The sequence below is a fragment of the Podarcis erhardii genome (genome assembly GCF_964252035.2).
Source record: "Podarcis erhardii genome assembly, chromosome: 14".
NCBI classification, from domain to species: Eukaryota; Metazoa; Chordata; class Lepidosauria; order Squamata; family Lacertidae; genus Podarcis; species Podarcis erhardii.
In genome coordinates, this window is record NC_138503.1 from 6701372 (window position 1) to 6722787 (window position 21416).

The 21416-nt window shown below is 39.9% G+C and overlaps 1 protein-coding gene across 13 annotated transcripts in view; it reads right to left on the bottom strand.

Annotated features, from left to right (window-relative positions):
• Positions 1 to 21416, bottom strand: part of TCF12 (transcription factor 12) — a 166581-nt gene that overhangs the window by 120617 nt on the left and 24548 nt on the right. For 2 of the 13 annotated variants that reach the window (XM_081838899.1, XM_081838898.1), the window contains exon 3: positions 13177 to 13238. The exons of the other annotated variants lie outside the window; for them this stretch is intronic. The gene's annotated coding sequence lies outside the window, so the exon portion shown is untranslated. The remainder of the gene's footprint in view (positions 1 to 13176; positions 13239 to 21416) is intronic. 13 annotated transcript variants of the gene reach the window in all.

Below are 21416 nucleotides of genomic sequence, written 5' to 3' on the forward strand. Positions count from 1 at the left end.
GAGACTTGGATAGTTGGACAAAATTGAAGCTTTCTTTGTTAGGCCGAATTGCTGCTATTAAGATGAATGTATTGCCAAAAATGTTGTTTTTGTTTCAAACATTACAGATTGTGGATAAAACGGAGTGCTTCCGGAAGTGGCAGAAAGATATATCTAAATTTGTCTGGCAGGGCAAAAAGCCCAGAATTAAGTTTAAGATATTAACAGATGCGAAGGAAAGAGGGGGCTTTGCCCTGCCAGACTTAAAGTTGTACTATGAAGCCGCAGCTTTCTGCTGGCTAAAAGATTGGCTACTTCTTGAAGACACTGACGTACTGGACCTGGAAGGTTTTAACAATGCTTTTGGTTGGCATGCATACTTATGGTATGACAAAGTTAAGATCAATAAGGCCTTTAAGAACCATATTGTCAGGAAAGCAGTGTTTAATGTCTGGACAAAATATAAAGACTTATTGGAAAATAAAACTCCAAGGTGGCTTTCACCTCTGGAGGCTAAGGCCCGAAAAAGACCCAATATGGAGGCCAAATGGCCAAAATATTGGGAAATATTAGAAAAAGATGGAGACAATTGGAAATTGCAGAGTTTGGAGAAAATGAAAGATAAGGTGCGAGACTGGTTACATTATGCTCAGATTAAAGAAGTTTTTAAAAATGACAAAAAGTTAGGGTTCCAGGTGGAGAAATCGAAGTTAGAAACAGAACTGTTAGAACCAAAGACCAAGGTACTATCTAGAATGTATAACTTGCTGCTAAAATGGAATACACAAGACGAAATGGTTAAATCGGCTATGATAAAATGGGCACAGGACATTGGGCATAACATTATGTTTGAGGACTGGGAAAGGTTGTGGACCACTGGGCTGAACTTCACTGCATGTAATGCTCTGAAGGAAAATGTAATGAAAATGATATATAGATGGTACATGACCCCAGTTAAACTTGCCAAAATATACCATTCGTCTGATAATAAATGTTGGAAATGCAGAGAAAATGAAGGAACATTCTTTCACCTCTGGTGGACATGCCCTAAGGTGAAGGCCTTCTGGGAAATGATATATAATGAGCTGAAAAAGGTATTTAAGTATACCTTCACAAAGAAACCAGAGGCCTTCCTTCTGGGTATTGTCGGCCAGAAGGTGTTAAAGAAGGATCGAACATTTTTTATGTATGCAACAACGGCAGCAAGGATTCTTATTGCAAAAAACTGGAAAACTCAAGATCTACCCACACTGGAAGAGTGGCAGATGCAGCTGATGGACTATATGCAACTGGCCGAGATGACCGGCAGAATCCGTGATCTGGGAGAAGAGAAGATGGAGGAAGACTGGGAGAAATTTAAGATGTATCTACAAAAACATTGTAATTTGGTTGAATGTTAAGAAGGATGCTAGATTATAAAAAATTGGCCACCACTAAACTAGATTTAAATTTGATGATAAGTGAGACTAAAGAAAATATAAAAATTTTTTGGAAGAAGTGCTAGATTATATTTGAATGAGTGGACATGAGATTGTAAACAAGTTGATAATTTGTTTGGAAAAAAATTTTAACGATGTAAATGGGAGCGGGAGACGTGAGGGAGTCCAAAGAAGTGTTGAAATTGTTGTAAAAGAAGTAAGATTGTTTATTATGTGTGCATTTATATTTAAAAACCTTAATAAATATTTATTAAAAAAAAGGAAAAATAAATACAATAATTGGACAAAAGTACAAAGATTCACAAAATGTTTAGGGGTATGCATACCCCTGCAGGACCCCAGAAAAAAAGCACTGACCCAACCCATTCAAGATTAACCTAACAATGACCACTTAGCCTTTCTACTGACAGCTGCCCATATGGAGATAGCCAGATATTGGAAAACTGGTGTTAACATCTATTCTAGGCACACCAGAGTATGGTCAATAGCATTGGCTGAGAAAGTAACATGTCAGGTCAGAGAAGCATAGAACACACACAATCCCTATGGCAAATGTTTATTAAATACATCAATTGTTCAGACTGTGGCAGGAATCCACCCAACACTCATGGGAAAATGTGTGATGTTTTAGACTAATCTAACAAAACTTTATTACACAGTGTGACAAAAGTCTAATTTTATCAGGACAAGTTGTTTGTTGCCTACTGTTGTAACACGTGTTTTCTCAAAATGTATCTTCTGTACCATGAAAAATAAACAACTTTTTTTTTAAGAAAAAGAAAAGTTAATTGTTGTTAATTTCTTTCCCTCTCAGCTTGCATAAATGTCAAATAGTTGGCTCATGGGTTAATAGCATAGACAAAGGACAAAATATTCATGTTGACACTCATTTAAGATTGGCCTAAAATGCGCAAGGCAGGTTGAAAGAGAAATTTCAAACTAAGAATGACCGCTTTCAAGGAAGGTCTTTACAGTATCACCTGTTGAAAAGCGAAGTCATGTTTGTTGTTAATTGGCAGTTATAATTTAATGCCATAAGTTACAGCCACAGTACAGCTGTAAATCATCTGCATGGTACGATGGTGTGATTTCCCAACACTCTTGCCAAAGCAGAAAACCTCTACAACTTTGTCACATCTTGCAGCTGACAATGCTGTATTAATTTTGCTGTACTTGATCCAGGAGCTGAGGAAGTGTGGTGGCTGGCACGGACAAAGACAAAAGTAATCTCTTGGCATATATAACCCTTTTCTTCCTCAGACAAGAGAAGAAATAACACAACCACCACCACAACAAAGACAAAACAAAAATTTATTTGCTTGCCCAGTACCCAGAAAGTAGAAAACTGACTCATGAAAATATCAAGATTTAGCAAAATCTAGAAACAGACTTTTTACAAAATCGAGCAGTATTTTTATTTTACTATTTTATTTATAAAAATATTCATGAATTGTCAACTCATAACAAAATCAAGGCAGTGTATACTAAAATGATTAAAATAGCATAAAACTATAAAAACATAAAATACAGAATGAGTCAGATTAATTCTTCTATTTATAATAATATTTATTAGGGGAACATACATAGATATAATAATGAACACTCATTTATGGATAGCTTGTGAACAGACCCTGCCACCAAGAACAGGGCATTAAACTAGGAGGTTGCATTGAGCCCTTTCAGGCATTTCATAGCTGCTGGCGGGTGTTCCTGCAGGTCATAGGCATCAATGATGACGATATTTTTTTATATATATCCTGACTACCTGACTGGGTTGCCCCAGCCACTCTGGGCAGCTTTCAACACATATAAAAACATAATCAAACATTAAACATTTAAAAACTTCCCCATATAGGGCTGCCTTCAGATGCCTTCTAAAGGTTGTATAGTTACTTCTCTTCTTGGCTCAGGGGTAGCATACCATACCCTCCAACATATCTGCGATGAAAATAGGGACGTCCTAATAAAAGGCAGGACATTCTGGGATCAAATCAGAAACTGGGACGTCTTTTCTAAATCAGAAACGTCCCTGGAAAATAGACACACTTGGAGGGTCTGGTATTCAGGCTTTGTAAGCCAAATCCATGCTGTGTGTATACCATTGCAGGTCTAGGCTTTAATGCCTCCTGGAGCTTCAGCTGCCTAACAAAAGACAGGAAGGATTCTAAAACTCTCCAATAAGATTATTGGTAGCTGACAGGCAGCCAATCCCCTGCTGTGAAAGGACCAGTGTTGTGATTCGCTAGTTACAGAACAAGACGACCTATGGGAGGTTGTGTTGCCTAGGCTGGGTTAAGGTATATATACTAGGTTGTATGCCCCCATTTGTCATTCTTGTTCCTGGTGTTTAAATAAAACTTTTTGAGCTTAATCTCAGTCTCAGGTTATTCTTCAACCCACCTACACTTCAGACACCACAAAGAGCAATAAGCTTCCATCTCTATAATGACTATTATCCATCCTTCTAACAGTCAAAAGTGGTTTCTATCTGCCTACTTCCTCAAAGGCTTCATACAACATAATGACTATTTAAGTTCTGGAAGTGGGGAAAGACAGGCCACCAATGCATATATATCTGGCAGGCTTTTATCGAGGTATGTGGGTTGTGTGAAATATGGACTGATTTATGAACAACCTTGCATGACATAACCGGCAGCAGAGGAAAAGCAAATGGTGCATAGCAATAGCCCCTTTTTTTGTTATCTGCCATACAATACTTGTGTGTGATGTGAGGGACAGCTTCCACAGCCATCATTATTGTGGTTATTTAATAATAGATGTAGATGAAATTTGTACTGTTTCAGTGGAATTCTACACCAGCCGCTCACAATGTTTCAAGCAGCTTCAGAACAATATTGCTTAAGCAGAATGAATTCAAGCTAGACCAGACAAGAATCAACTTTTAAAAAAACAGAATGTAAAATTATTGAATCCTTTTAAAAATCTGACTTAAAATTATTATTATTATTAATAATTAAATGTATAGACCGCCCTTTATCAAAAGATCCCAAGGCGGTGTACAACATTAAAAACACATTACAGAACATCAACGACAAAACATAGTCAGTTGGGTTTATTGTGTTTAGAGAACAGCCATTACACACATAAAAATAGTAATAAGAATACTGCTACTAATAGTGGTTTACATTTCTACTCCCTGACTTTTAGCAGGTAAATCATTTCCCATTCCCCCTTTAAGTTTTATTACACAAATTTGTAAAGCCTTGGCAAGAAATTGGAATGTTCTAAGGGATATATATCTCTCAAAACATAATAAACAAAACGTAATAAAAAGCATACTGACAAAACGTAATAAAAAGCATACTGACAGACAGCCTAGTAATAAAATAGTCAACATAACAACAGTCATCTCCCCCACACTTTCAAGGTTTGTGATCAGCACAACAGCAGCAATGGAATACAGTAGGAAATAAACAATTCGTGTCAGTTTTACAAAGTTTCAGTGTCAAAATTCAAAATCCTACCTATAACATAAGACAACTACAGGAACAATTGCTCTCTTTAATTTTTTAAAAGAATTGTTTACATTTCCTGCAATGAGGCCTACATATTATCTGTTTTACAACTCTTTTCACATAATATATTTCTCTAATGACAACATTCCGAAGCAACTGATAAAAATTTCTTATTACTTCTATTTATGTTATATTATAATCTGCTTCTTTACAGTGAAAAACCTCAACACATCCATATAGATCTGCAACTACAAAGAGTTATTTCAAAACCATGTGCTAAATATGCTCCACCATATATTTACCATATTTTTCGCTCTATAAGACGCACCAGACCACAAGACACACCTAGTTTTGGGAGGAGGAAAACAAGAAAAAAAAATATTCTGAATCTCAGAACCCAGAACAGCAAGAGGGATCACTGCGCAGTGAAAGCAGCAATCCCTCTTGCTGTTCTGGCTTCTGGGATAGCTGCGCAGCCTGCATTCGCTCCATAAGACGCACACACATTTCCCCTTACTTTTTAGGAGGGAAAAAGTGAGTCTTATAGAGCAAAAAATACAGTAATTGATTTTGAAATAGTCCACACAGACTTTGGAACTGAGAATCAAATTTTCCCATTGCCCCAGCCAGACAGCTGTTTGGACCAAGATTTCCAGAGCAGTAGGGGTAGGTCAAATATTGATACTTTGTCCCTTACCAGTAGGAACTCCAGACTGCGATAAAGGTTTCGTATTTTTTTCACAAGAGTGTACTGCCCAGCTGGCCTTGCAGACCCTCCCCACTAGGCAGGCAGCAGCACTTTACTGCAAAGTAAAGCCTTTACTGCAGGGGTCACCAAGCTAAGGCCCATGGGCCAGAAGCAGCCTGCAGAGGTCATTTCACCGGCCCACAAGCTGCCCCTGAACAGAGTTGCCCACTCACTGTGCTAAACCCGCACAGCGCAGCACGGGGACTCGCTTCTGTGGCACCGGAAATAACGTCTGCATGCAATCTTGCCCACAGAGGGATCTCTGTGGGACCGATCCGGCCCAGGCAAGATAAACCTTGCCAACCCCTGCTTTACTGCAAAGTAAATGGCTGTTTCCTGCCTGCCGATCTGCAAGGCATAAGCCCCAGCCACCTCTCAGCTGGCATTGCAGAGTAAAGGACTGCATTCCATTCAGCAAATGATAAGATTCAGGTGGCTTTACTCTTGCTTTTGTTATGCAGGTTTAAAGCACACACCACACCTCTTACTAGGCAGAGTAGAGACCCAGCTTCCCTGCTGAGGGTTGGAGATTCTGGTGGTCTCTAAAGTGATGCTCAAACAGTGGGTCTCAGGGCTGCAATCTGCCTCTCCTGACACCCATTTGCCTGTCGTGCTCCCCAGTCTTGCCAGCGCCTTTTGGTTGGATCAATGAAAGCACTAGCAACTCTCTGCATGCTGAGTAAAAGTGGCCAGGAAACAGAAGAATTGGGGCGGGGGGGGGAGAGAGTGAAGTGAGGAAGAAAGGGCAAGAGGTGTTGAAAAGTGAGAGAAAAGGTTACTATTAAATAATAAACTGGGAATAGAAATTAATAGGATAAGAGAGGAAAGAAATGAATGTAAAAAGGATCAGGAAGAAGTGATGAAAGAAACCACTTCTCCACTTAAAACCTCCTGCCTAAAATGGGGAGGCTGAATCACCATACCTCCAGGCAGTGCTTTTTTTTCTAGAAAAAGAGGTGCAGGAACTCCCACCTTTTGGGGACAGACAATTTTCCGTCACCCAATTGCAGAGCTGCCACAGTCTCAGCACCATGCCACCCATTGCATCCAACGCGAGGTTACTAGTGCCGTTCCAACAGCACCACTAAAGAGATGCCGGAACGCACCAAAAAGGGCAGGTGTCTGTACTTAGCTCAAGAAAAGATGAGCCATAGAACTCATTGCCTCAAGGAAAACATTGTGGCAAAGAATTTAGCAATTTCCAAATATGGATTAGATATCAGTAGAAAGTGCTGTCAGTAACTTTGCTTACATCTGCCACAATTCTGTGACTGGCTCTGCTCCTGCACCACCATTTCTGACTGGTGAGCCTCAGTAATTTTCAGCTGCCTCAAGTGGGTTCTGGGGATAGAGAGTTCGAGAACCCCTGCTCTAGATGTTTTGGACTCCCAACTCTCAGCAGCTCCAGTCAGAATGACCAGTGGTCTGGGATGATAGGATAACTAGAAGGGCCTCACCTGCAGATCTATATGGGAGGAAGCATTCTCTCAGATAGCATAGAACCAAGCGGTTTAGGGTTTTGTAAGCCATCAACATGTCATAAATCCTGGCCCAATCCAAAACTTTATTGGGGTCTTAGACCAGCATAAGGTAAGAGCACCTCCAAACATAAAGAAAACATTCTAGATAGGCAATAAGGCAACTGCAGAAGTAGACAGTACTCATTCTCTCAATTACAGTAGACCGGCATAAGATAAAAACACATAAAACATGTAAATCAAACCTTCAATTTTAGACCTCCTATGACGTATGTCAATCGTAGCAGCACTATATCTGGCAACTGAATATGTTATATCAGGATTTATATCTTGGAGCATAGAATTGGAGATATAGAATTGCCCTATGTGTCCTGGAAATTTGTGTATTATTGGCAGGATAAACCTAGCATGTATGTTTGTGTAATACTGGCAGTGCAGAAAAACATGTTCAATCGTTTCTATGTGCCCAGAGCTGTAGGGGCATTTTGTATACTCATAAGATGTCTTCCTAAAACAGCCCTCCTGGATGGCTGAAGGGAGAGCCTGGCAACGAGCCAGAGTAAAAGCTCTTCACTGTTTTCGTATTTCAAGATTAGCTAAATATGCTATTGGGGAGGTGATGTACCTACTTGTTTCACTAATGAGAATCCTGGCCCAGTAGCAAATTGACAGGCAGTTCTTTTTAGAAGTGGTATAATATGCTTGCAGAACATAGTTTCATTCAGGAATCCAGCTCTGGCCTTATGCATCAGCACCAGCATCAGCTTCCAACACAACCTTAAGGACAGCCCCAGATGCAGTACATTACAGTAATCCAGTCTATATGTTACCACCACATGGGTCTCCGTGGCTCACCATGATCTCAGTGGCAAGGCTATCCCTGTCCAGGAAAGTTTATAGCTGGTGCATCAGCCAAAGCTGGTAAAAGGCACTCCTGGCTACTCCAGCCTCCAGTAGCAGCACTGGATCAAGGAGTACCCTCAAACTACATGCCTGCTCTTTCAAAGGAACTGTAACAGGATCTAGAACAGGCAAATTACCCACTTCCTGGATCCAAGACCAACAAGGCCTCCTTCCTCCAGCCCACCACTGTATCCAGACACTGGCCCAGGACTTGCACAGCCCCACCTGACTAAGCTGTAACAGAGAAACAGAGCTCCAAATCTCCCAGTAACTGCTCTCAAAGGCTTCATATAGATGTTATACAGCATTCGAGACAGGTCTGACCCTGTAGCAGTTAACACTCAGGGGACCAAGGCACAACCATCCAATACAACTCTGTGATACAGATACCATGGCTGATAGTTTCAAAAGTTGCTGAAAGTTATTGTAGAAGCAATAGGTTCATACTCCCTTTACTGTCCTTCTCCCAGTAAAAGTCATTCAACAGGATGAACAAAGTTTATTCAGTCCTGTAACCAGGTATGAACCGAGTCCTGAACAGGTCCATGTTGGGACCAATTCCTGGTTAGGGTCCTGGAAAAGCAGTGGAGAAAGGCAAGAGTGAATATCCTAATGCAATATTGAAATCTGGAGGTAAAACTGACAAGGCAAATAAGAAATGGAGTGTGCGGAACAAATCGTGAAAATCACACAAAACAGCACTAATTATAATACATCTGAAGCACAGCAGTTAGTGTAAAAAAATCACATCTACAAGCTCAACGAGGTCACAGGCTAGTAGTACACTGGATACAAGTACGAGGAACATACATTTCCGTTCAAAATCTGACTGTCCCTGCAGCTGCAACTGTTCCATTATCTTCAAAACCTAGGCGTTTGTTGCATGAGGGTCCCATTGAGGCCAAAACCACCTATAAGAGGAAAGGCCTACTATATTAGGTCAAATAACTATTTAAGTCCCATACTCTGTTCTCCCAGTGACCACCAGATGCCTATGGGCAAAATCAGTGTGCCATAGTATTCTTCCCACTCAGGATTCCCAACAACTTGTATTCAGAGGCATACTGTCATTCAACACTAGATCTTAGGCGTAGGTAGGTGTAGGTAGATCTTAGGTGCAAGCAGTCATTTGTCAATTCAGTTACATCCAGCCAGGTCTCTGTAACACATATCTGGCTGGCAGCTTAATCCAATTAAACAATGCATGGTGTTCAAATTTCTATCAATTTGCAAAAAATTGAGCCTACAGATTCCGAGGCACAAGCCAACCAAGGGCACATATCAGGGGAGGCTTGCTGCCTTCATGCCCTGTTTATGGCCTTGAAGTGGGCTTTCGCAGAAGGTACAAGCAACAGATTACTGCTGTTCCTTCTGACAAATATACAGTTGGAAGAGAGAAATACACTCCTTCTTTACTTCTGGGTGGTGGGTGTGTAAGAGGGTTTGCCTCCCTCCTTTCCTGTTAAGTTTTGAATAAGGGAGCAACAGCAGTGGTGAGGCATTGCTGGCAAATTCTGCAGAAGCCCAATGAGTATCTTAAGGGCTGTCACATGGAAGACGGAACAAGCTTGTTTTTTCCTGCTCTGGAGAGTAGGACTCAAACCAATGGCTTCAAGTTACAAGAAAGGAGATTCCGACTAAACATATGGAAAAACTTTCTGACAGTAAGAGCTGTTTGACAGTGGAACAGTCTCTGTCGGGAAGCTGTTGACTCTCCTTCCTTGGAGGTTTCTAAGCAGAGATTGGATGGCCATCTGTCATGGATGCTTTAGCTGAGATTCCTGCATTGCAGGGGGTTGGACTAGATGACCTCAGGATCCCTTCCAACTCTACCATTCTATGATTCTATGAACTCAAGGGACAGAAGCCATGTCATCCTTCCTTCCCATTCTCTCTTGAAGAACAGGTAAATTTGTTCCCACAAGTTGGACTTTTAAACAAATGCCAGCCATACCTCACTGCTGCTTCCAGCACAAAATAAGTGGGAAAGGGGAGAAGCAACAGCTTATTTCATAGCTGTCAACTTTTCCCTTTTCTTGCAAGGAATCCTATTCGGAATAAGGGAATTTCCCTTTAAAAAAGGAAAACGTTGACAGCTATGGCTTATTTCCTCCATGGAGCAGAGTAAGTAAGAATTACACTGGTTTCTCTCTTTCCTCATTAGATGTTTGTGGGGGAAACAACTATAAATGAATACAATCAGGATCCAGCATTCAAATACTGCCTAGCCCGAGAGACTGGTAGAATGCAAGTATACTAACTACTCCCCTCCCATGCCACTTCAACTAACAATTAACTGAACACACCATACTACTGAATTAAATATCAGGTGAAATTTAAGCTTTGTAACCTTTGTGAAAACTTGGATGAGATAAAGACTTCCTTAGCATTCCAGAAGTGAGGGACAACTGTAGTAAAATACATGCTCCTAGTTGCTACCATCTTAAGCTGATTCAGTGATGAAAAACTAAATTTGACCAACTGACTCAACCAAAACTGGCAGTCCAAGCTGATATGATATAGTCTTTCCTATATTCCCAGGCAACTCACAAATCTTGGCCAGTCCAAATCCCACATTCCTCTCACCAACACAAGGAAACGAGCTCAAGAGACCTGATGCTCCTACAAACACCTTCTTTTCCCAAAGACAAAGTGAGTTCCAGCCTGAACATGACAGTATGGATCTCTATACACACACATTCCAGCCTGTAAAGCCCATCGTTTTAGTGTTTCCCCTTTAGTGGAAATTAGTCTCCAACAGATGCCTCAGATAAGCATTTCAGGTACCATCAGTGGCTGCAGCCAACTTTCACGTGGAACTCTATCTTACCCATGTATTCATCAACAGAAGAGCAGGGAGGCTGTTTGAATGAGTGTTTGTCTACCCATCTGAATATGTGAGGTCTGTGTTTGTTTGTTTGTTTGTTTAATATCAAGACAATTTCATAAGCATTAACTTGCATCCAACTCAAACCACAATATTCAGTCATTAAAATAAGACATAACCAATCTGCATTGAAGATAAAATAGAAGTCTCAGTGACGCCTCTCACCCAAATGTTTTTGACACTTGCAAAGTGAACACTTGCAAAGGGACACAATGAAACCTCCAATGGAAGGAGTTCAACAGCCAGGGGATCACCACAGAGAAGGCCCTACCAACAACAGTAACTGTCTTGCTGATTATGCCAACAGTCACCTCTATCTGCTACCATTTTATTGCTGGCCCTAACCTTGTACTGCCATTCTGTGACTGGTGGCTTCAGTAATTTTCAGCCCTCTGGTAAGCCCCTACTGACAAACAATGCACCCAAAGCAGATCTGAGTTGGAATGAGAGGCCAATCTACACCCATGGCTGCAGTTCTTGCAGGGTAGTGGCTCAGCTCAGATAGGTAGTCTCATCCCCACCATCTGCCAACTGATGGCACAAAAAGTCAGAATGTGGAGACAATACTCCGAGGAAAACCATGTTTAAGCATAATATATTCATCATTAACAAAGATGACAATATTTCAAAGTAATTCATTTTTCCTATATACTTTCATTGGGAATTTTAGTACTTAGGTACATCTGCCAACCTAGCAGTTCGAAAGCATGTCAAAATGCAAGTAGATAAATAGGTACCGCTCCAGCAGGAAGGTAAGCGGCGTTTCCGTGCGCTGCTCTGGTTCGCCAGAAGCGGCTTAGTCATGCTGGCCACATGACCCGGAAGCTGTACGCTTGCTCCCTCGGCCAATAAAGCGAGATGAGCACCGCAACCCCAGAGTTGTCCGTGACTGGACCTAATGGTCAGGGGTCCCTTTACCTTTAATTTTTACCTTTATCTTTTTATTGCACCTAATGCTCTAGCAAGTCAGCTCAGAAACTGAGAAGGGGCAAGAGGAACTGGCTGTTCTACCAGGAGGAACTGGCCCAAATCACATGTCTACAATTCTCTCTACAACTAGCGGCATTCAGTGGTTGAACAATATTTTACTATATTAGAATGCAGACACAAAGTTATTGAGAAAATGCCCGTAACAGGTTTCCTATTCCCCATTTGACTGCAGCTTAAAGTTGTAGTAGATCCAAGCCCCTTCCTCTCTCTCTTTTCAACAGGAATTAAATTAGGTTTCCCAAGGGCTGTGTAAGTCAATCAAAATGACCCATAAAAAGTGACACAATTTCATTAAATATTAAATAAGTAGATCAGCAAGAAATGTACAGCATATATAGCCTTCTATTTTTTTTCCATATTATTTAAATTACATTATAAAGAGTATATACTACAAATTAATATTTAGAATCACAGCATTTCACTGGGCAGGCACAGTACTTGTTTGTAAGTTCAAGCATAAATAAGTAACAGGAAACCTAAAACTCAAGAGTAATATTATCTAAGTGACGTTTTATAAGTTTCTAAATCTGCAGAAACGCACAGTCCTAGCATAAAATAATCCTTATGCTTGCATGTTATCTTAAAGTCCAACAGCAGCTAAACAAAATTAACATATATATCAGTAGGCAAACTTTCTTCCTAGCTTCCACCTCCCAAAAATCCTTTTATCAAGTGAAAAGTAGACAATTAATATAAAGCACAATTGATTTGGGTGGTAAAATTTATACACTGCAATGATACAGTGCCCTGGAAGGCCAGCAATCACTATAAGAAAGTCTAAGAGTATAATGGTAGGTATTTGTTTTACTCATATTCCCTCTTTGCTAGATCTAAAGTAGAAGCATGAAACAGAGCTTACTTTGGGTAGGATCCAAAGACCTGCTTAGGTTCTTGCAGGAGACTTTAACCTGCTTAGTGGAGTTTTTTTTAATTTTCATTGAATAGCTCACTACCATGTACCATCACAAACTGCTTTAGAAACTCCCTCCACGATTGTGGAGAGGGGAAGATTCTGCCAGTGAAAAAGTAATTTAAAGTCCTTGTTCCATGGGTTGCTGGCACTTTTAAAAAATTATTCTTGACTTTGGTTTTAGCTATATCCTGAGCAGCAGCTTCATGGACAGCACTAGCAAAATTTTTTTTTTTTTTTTTAAAAAGGGTCACAGCATCTGATCTAAAATATGACTTTCCATTCTTTTCTCCCAGGGAAGTCTGGTTAGATGCCATGCAACATCTTTCAGTTCCATTGCCTCTACATTAGGGGGGAATATCTTACTTGCTTATTCTGTTTCATGGAGTTCTTCTATATCATCCAAGACGCTTGGGTGCAGTTGTTCCCTGCAAGCAGATGGAGACAGCAACAAATAGAATTTTTTAATGGCGTCATCCCCTTATTCAAGGGGAGTTCACAGGCTCAAAAATCCTATGTTTTCCAAGAAAAGTAAAAATAATACTACTATACCACACATATTACTTTGTAAATGTTTAAACCTCAAGTGATGGTAATACTAACTGATAAGAATATAGGAATTACAATCCATATGAAAGTTAAGTATCATTATGCAGACAAAACAAAAAAAACTCAACTTACACTTGGTGAGGCACCAATTACTACTTGTTTATTAATACAGTAAATATCTGAAAGAGGGAGAGGGAGGCGGACATTTTAATGCAGTTATCATCCCCTTTTGATTACAGATATTAGATTTGGTCACTCAAATGTTAGGAAATTGTACTATTTTGTGATTACACCCACCTCCATGTCTAATTAGCAGCACTTGAACTAGTCCAGTTTTCAATTGTCACCTTCTTTAAAAATGATTCTCTAGCAAACCTAATTCTGTTCCCAATTCTGTAGTACACTAGTTTGTAATAAAACTTGACCCTCCTACAGTCTTTTCACACAGGTATGTAGTCAGAAGAACCACCTCACATGCAATTTCTGACATACAGGCCTCTCCCCACTCATGCACGAACAACACACACAGCATTTTCAGTGTCAGTGCTAGAAATTAACCAGGCACATTTTGTGTCTGGCACAGTCCAACTGCAACCATGTGGAGATCTCTGGGTGCCAGGTTGGTGCCAGGGGAAAACAAATGTCACTTAGAGAAAGATCTGAAATATTTTCCTTGAAGCTTGAATTTGTTTTATTCTGGGTTGTTTTATTTGATGTTTTAATATGTTGCAAACTGCTTTAGGATTTGTAATTTTAAATATAAAGCGGTACAGAAATGAAATTAATAACAACAACAAACCTCTTTGGGGCGGGGAAGGCCCTGGACATTCCACTGTGGCAACCGTAACCTAAGTTTAAGGTGCCATTTGGCGATTAGATGATATATCTGGGTTTTTAACACTGGTCAGTGCCGAAAGGGGACTAGGCTGGGAACAGAAGGCACTTATGCATGAGGCAGTTGGGAACACTAACCCTGCGTAAGCAGGGATTCTTCTGTAAACTATATACATTCTTAAGCAATGCTGTTAACCACACACCCAGATATTTAATCATCTTTTCAATCTTTAAGCCTGATAAACTTTGTAATGTATTTTTACTCTCATCATTCATATTTTTTACCAGAAGTTTGGTTTTTTCTTTATTAATTTTAAGACCTGCGGTTTCTCCATTTTTTTTTTATCTCTTCCAGTGCTTTTGGGATTGACTCTATTGGTTCTTTACAGATACCACCACGTCATCTGCAAAATTAATTTATATTGTCTCTGTCCCACCCTTATACCTTTAATTTCTTGATTACATCTTATTCTTTGCGCCAAAACTTATAAAACTGTTATAAACAATAAAGGTGACAGCGGGCAACATTATCTAGCTCCTTTAGTTATTTTACAATTCTCTGTCAATACATTATTTATTATCAATTTTGCTGATTGATCAGTATATATTACCTTAACTCCTTTTATAAAAGTGTTTCCACAACCCATATATTCCAAAACCTTAAAGATAAAGTCCCAGGAGACATTGTCAAATGTTTTCTCGGCATCTAAAAAGTGCTCCACTTCATGCCAGCTCTCTTAACCTGGCTGTCAAATTTACTGATATCGCAATGCTCCTTGGCAGTGTTAGAAACTCAGACCAAATGGATCTTAAACCTTGGTTGCGGTTGCCACAATGGAATGTCTATTTTTGCAATAAAGGTTTTTTTATATTTATCATTTCATTTCTATTCTGCTTTATATTTTAAGGAAAAATCTCAAAGCAGTTTACAACACATTAAAATATAAAATTAAACAATCCAGGAAAAAAACAAATTCATACTTCAAGGGAAGTATTTCAGATTCTTCTCTATGTGACATTTTGCTTTCCCCTATTTATTTATTTATTTATTTACCTACTTAATTTATAAAGCTGCCCCATAGCAGAAGTACTCTAGGGAGCCAGTGTGGTGTTGGGATAAGAGATTTGAACCAGGACCTGGGAGATCAGTTCAAATCCCCACTCAGTCATGAAGCTCACTGGGTGACCTTGGGCCAATCACAGCCTCTTAAGCTACCTCACAGGGTTGTTGTAGGGATTGAGGAGGGGTGAATCTTGTGCTTTTGGGGGGGAAAGGTGGGATATAAATGCAATAAATAAGCTCTTCTGCTTACCAGTTTAAGCTACCTGGGGAGGCCAGCTATATAAGCTGGCAAATATTTATTTAAAACACTAGTTCACGTAAGGGTAACAAAATTTCTGACATAACTAGTGGGAGATTGTTTGGCAACTGTGAGACTAGTTCCTTTTCTCTGCGTGTGCTGAGTAATTCTATAAAATATTTACATAAGCATTTATATAACCATTAAGGTTGAGATTTTCTGGTTAGACCCAACATCATTCCCAGTGCATTACATTCACGCATGGAAGCAATTTTTGGAAGGAGACCTATATGTGCATTAATCAGTGTCCAAGTAATTAACTTCAAAGCCACAATGCTTTAATTGTATTAGCAATGTAATTGTAAAGTATTAGAATGCTAATAAACACTCCCACTGCAGTATCCCTTAATCATTCAGGCGACTAATACGATGCCTGAATTCAAAATAGCAAACAAACAAGTTCAGCATGCGGCAGTTCCTTTTAAGGCGAAAACAGTTGTGAGACACTGTTCATAGAATAGACAGTGGTGTCAGTCAAACAAAACATCAATTTTCCTCTTCTACCTAAGAATTCTTATATTTGTACCCAACTCATCCTTTTCCCAAAAAATGGAGAGAACATATATAAGATTCTCAAGTCACCTTCCAATCAGGTGGAGCTATATCAGACACCTTCAGACCTCAACTTTTAGGATACAACAACTCCTGGCTCCATGCCTCCACATCATCCAAAACAAAAGCGTAGGGGACCAAAGACAGGCCTTTTCACCCTGCATGTGTGACACAGTTCCCAGAGTTCTGCCAGGTGCAGCCTTCACTTTCTTTCAGCATTACATTACAATGTTTTTACTTGCCCAGGCCTTTCAAGTTCGTTTTGTTCTTCTATGCTACTGTTTTAGCTTCATGCTGTGATTTGTGGGATGTTACGGTATTTTTATGTGATTCTTTGTTAGCTCATCTGAGAGTCACAAATAAATATTTTAAATAAAATAAATACAGAAGATGAAACTCTTCTCCAGCAGTAGACAACCTGACAGCATAAGTTCTCATAGACCAATAATAATAACAATGCCCTAGCACCACAGACACCAAAGGAACTATCCTCTGAATTTTTCATGTAATTATCACCTAAGACAAATATAGCCTTTCTAAATATATATAAAAGTAGGTCCTACAGACATACATTGATGGACCATATCTCGTAGCAGCAGAAGAAATTCCAGTCATTACAATTATTATATTTTTTGCCATTCCAAAAAATATAATTGAACCTTAAGAACTGTTGGCCCTTCATTTCTTAAAAAAAAAAGAATAGCAAACATAGGGTAAGAGGAAAATAAGATGCTTGGGTCATTCCATATCAAGGGATCCAATTTTTTTTACCACATGTCACCCAATTTTCTTAATATTTTGTACACTTGTTGAATTATCAAAACTAAGTTTAAATCTAAAAATTTAAATTTTCGTTTCATCCCGTTTGAAGTTATGGGGGTTTGAAAATTCAAAAGAATGACAATTTTGGCCTTGCCTGACTACACACAAATGTCAAAAGCACAGCCTAGAATTGAGATATTTCAAAACTAAAAATACCACTCTCTTCAGAACTTCATGGGCTTTAATGTGATATGTCATACGATTGACTTACTTTAAATTTTACAGTTCAGTTACAAAATTTACAATTTTAAAAAGTGATTTTAAAAATTTAGTATGAATAAAAATGTCAAAAATGTATTATTGATTATTTTTAGGAGCTACCTGCAAAATTTTATATTGAGATCTCAATGGGATCACATTTTTAAAAATATATTTTGTAAATACATGCCCTACTGGGCTCTAATTAGGATACCAATTCTTGGAGCAGAACATAAAAGAGTAAACAAGACTTCAAAGTATAATATCAGTTACTCCAGGCATTCCGTTAGAAGGCTAGTAAGACTTTTCTTTTACAAATGTGTGTTCTAAAGCAGCATAATAGCTTGCTGTTACATGATAGAATGTTTTTTTTGTAGGGGAGAGTTCAACAACTCGAGTGTTGGGTGATCTCGGGTGTTGGTGGGGCATGTTCCACTGCTGCCCGTGCACCACCACCAACACCTCGTTGCCCCAGGCACTGGCGGGGGTTGCTATGCCAGTGATTTGAATATTTAATAAAATATCAAGGTTGTTCTGTTTGATATTTAAAATATTGATTTCTTGATTTTGGGTTCAAAAAAACGGGTTGTCTTATACATGGATAAATATGGGGTGTGTGCGCGCGCATGTATAACAAACAATTAAAAAATAAAATTAAGCACAACAGAATGAATATTGGTATCCTTCAGTATAATATAAAGTTTTGACTACACCATGCAGTTTTCAAGAAACAGATATAAAGAAATATTTGTGAATCAGCATCTTCAGCAGCTTGAGTTATCATGGCTTAAATATGTATGAACTCAGAACAGCCAAGTTAGCATTTTAAAAGATTAAAAATGCAAGGGGGCGGAACTGTGGCAGCGATGCGTCTTCAGATTTTTCATATCAAGCCAATACAATATTATATACATTTGGCTTTGTGCTTTATTATTCACCTGTAATCACCTTTTACAATCATCTCAATGTGATATGCAATGAAACAGCAGTTACAAATTTTAGTAATATAATATAATTTTAATATACAGTAGCTCCATGTGTGATGTAACACCTCCCAGTTAAAGCTCCTCATCTAGCTTTCTTCATCAAACACATGTGAGGCTGTGAGTGTCCAGAACACAGATAGGATAGGATAGAGGTTTTCAACCTTTTTGAGTCCACAGCTCCCTTAACCAACTACATTCTTTCTGCAGAACCCCTATTGGGCTCAGGAGCCCAGTTATGTCACCCCTTGCATGCAGCCAGCAGCCCCTCACCCCTTTTTGAACACCCTCCCTTGTAGAGTGTTCCCTCAGCCTCCTCTCCTCTCGCCTCTCCTTGGGAGTCCTCCGGGAAGCTATCGCTGCCATCCCTGGTCTCTGAGCTGCCCCTCCTTGCCCCAAAGAGGGGTGCCTCCCAGAGGCACCATTTGCCTGTGGAACTTATAGCCAGGGCTGCTGCCATAAACAGCTGTGCAAGCCTTTGGGAGGCAGATGCAAGAGGGCATCAGAGGGAGGAAAGGAAAGAGGGACAGAGGCTAGTGTTGCCCGCAGCACCCCGATGAGTCATTCAAGGCACCCCAGGGTGCCACGGCACATTGGTTAAAAACCCCTGGGATAGGACAAATACTCAATGCAAACAAGTTGGCTGGTGGTTCATTCACCCAGATGGAAGACGGAGTTATACTCTGAGTATGGAAAGATACTTGCCTGATTGACCACAGATTTAGACAGATGGACCAACCTGCCCCTCAGCTTCTGCAGTAGAGTGACTCTGCTTAAAACAAACATTCTCCCCTATATATACCGCAATGACATTGCTAGTACATCTCTTTTGCAAGTTTTTGTAGGAACACTTCTTCTCCAAGATTTTTACTTTAAAAAATGCAACTGGCGGAGGGCTTTGCATTCTCTTGACTTCAAAATGTACTTCAGGGTCTGCTTGTTGCTTAGCATTCAAAAGTAGCAATGGCTGCCACCAGCTGATGCTGTTCCTGCACAACCTTATACAGTGGTGCCCCGCAAGACGAATGCCTCGCAAGACGAAAAACCCGCTAGACGAAAGGGTTTTCTGTTTTTCGAGGCGCTTCGCAAGACGAATTTCCCTATGGGCTTGCTTCGCAAGACAAAAACGTCTTGCAAGTTTTTCCCCTCCCCCCCTTTTTCTAAGCTGTTAAGCCACTAATAGGGATGCTTCGCAAGACGAAAAAACCGCTAGACGAAGAGACTCGCGGAACGGATTATTTTCGTCTTGCGAGGCACCACTGTACTGTAATTCTTTTATTTGACTCTACTCTGAGGATTGAATGCTCTTGGATCCATGCATGTAAGGGGAAACGTCATTCTACCTACCATGTCAGCAACACAAAAAACACACTGCTATACAATCCTTTACAACACTTTGTAGAAGTCTCAAGAAATTTTGGGGTGAGGGGGCCTCAACACATGTGATCAATCAGTGGGTCAGCATGTAGAATTCTTTCCTTTCTCAAGATACCAAAAAAACCCCAGCAACCCCTTTGTCCTCCTGTTCAATTAAAGTATCTCTTGACTACCCTGCTTCATCCTGAGGCCCTTAGTGCAGCTGAGTTCCTTGAGTTATTGGAATATCTGATCACCTCAACACATCTTTCAAAATCTGTTATTTCTATATAAAGCTCTAATTGACAAAACCAACTTTGATTTATGTGGATGAGAGGAATGGAATGAACATTTGGAATAACCGATGCATGAATGGCAATGGAAGGATATTCTGGTGTCTGTGCAATTAACTTCTTCAGATCTCAGATTGCACTTAATACAACAAAAATAATTTTCAGAAAGTATTGGATCCACCACACCTCTTCCAGAACTTGATAAAGAAGCAGAGATTGGACTCTGCATGTATTGATGGTGACAAAAACCTGGAAGAATGCTCTCCACTACTGACTGTGCAGTGCTTAGAAGATTTCTCAACATCAGTGGCGTAGCGTGGGTTGTCAGCACCCGGGGCAAGGCAAGTAATTTGCGCCCCCTAACCCGCACGCCTGGCACACACACCCCCCTCCACAGTGGGCGGCGACCCGGCGGCTCGGATCGGATTCGCACAGCAGTGAGAGAGAGAGAGCCAGGTAGGGGCAGAGAGCTGCGAGTGCGAGCGCCCCCCCCCCAGGTGTTGCGCCCGGTGCGGCCGGCCCCCCCTGCACCCCCCACGCTACGCCACTGCTCAACATTAGCTGCATATGAGAAAGCAACCCAACAGCAGCAACTGGAAGGAAAACTGTCTGATATTTGGGCTTTGTATTTATATGAATTTTCATGAGGAAGTACTAACTGACAGGACTTGCTTTACAGCTCCAAGTGGTGTGACTGGACTGATTCCCTAGCTTCCCGTTCTTGCATTGTTTAAAGGACTGATCACTGTCTGTTCAGTGTACATGTATGTGCTTTTGCTCTATGAGAAATTGTTTAAAACTGAATAAAAACATTGGAAGGTATTCAACTAAGTTTTATCCCGAGCAGACTCACTGAAATTAATGGCTCTACCTTAGACATGTTCATTAATTGTAGTTTGTTTACTCTGAGTAAAACTTAGCTGAATACCACCCACTGGTTAAAAAGTCATGGTGTGTTCTTACTAAATTCCTTGCTTAGGTTCTTTATTTTTTCTCCATCTCTGCTGGTAGTTAAACTTGGAGAGAAATGTAGTTTATTCAGGAGATCTGAAACTTGTTGCATGAAACCTATTTCTGGCCTCTCCAATAATACATACAGGAGCTAAATCTCAGCTGGTTTTTTTGTCATTAGACAAAAAAATTATAACTTTGTCAGCAACTTGCAATATGGCATACTGTAACACTAAAAAGGAAACACCTTAATCAACATTTCATTCCATGAAAGAAGAGGCCACACATATCAGGGTGAATGCTATCCATGCTAAACTTGTAGAGCAAGATATACATATTGCTTAAAGAATAAACAGACTTAATTGGGATATGCAGGGGGAAAGAAAGAGAACAAATTTATGGAACCACAGAAAGGGGGCGGGAAGTCGAAGATTGATATCTAAGAATTGTTTCCTTTTTTGCTGAAATGTTTATTTGTTATAAATGAAAATCATATTTTTTTAATGTGTTTTGCTTAAACCAAAACATGCTAAATTTCAGTACAAACTTGTAGTTTTGTGATTAATCAACATTAGGGTAGAGAAATCAGAACTGGGAAATGTTACACAGTAACATTATTCAGTGAAGACAATGTTGCAATTTTAGTAGTAGCAGCATGAGCCAAGGAATCCGTATTAGATCTCACCTTGCCTTAAGTAAGCTACTAC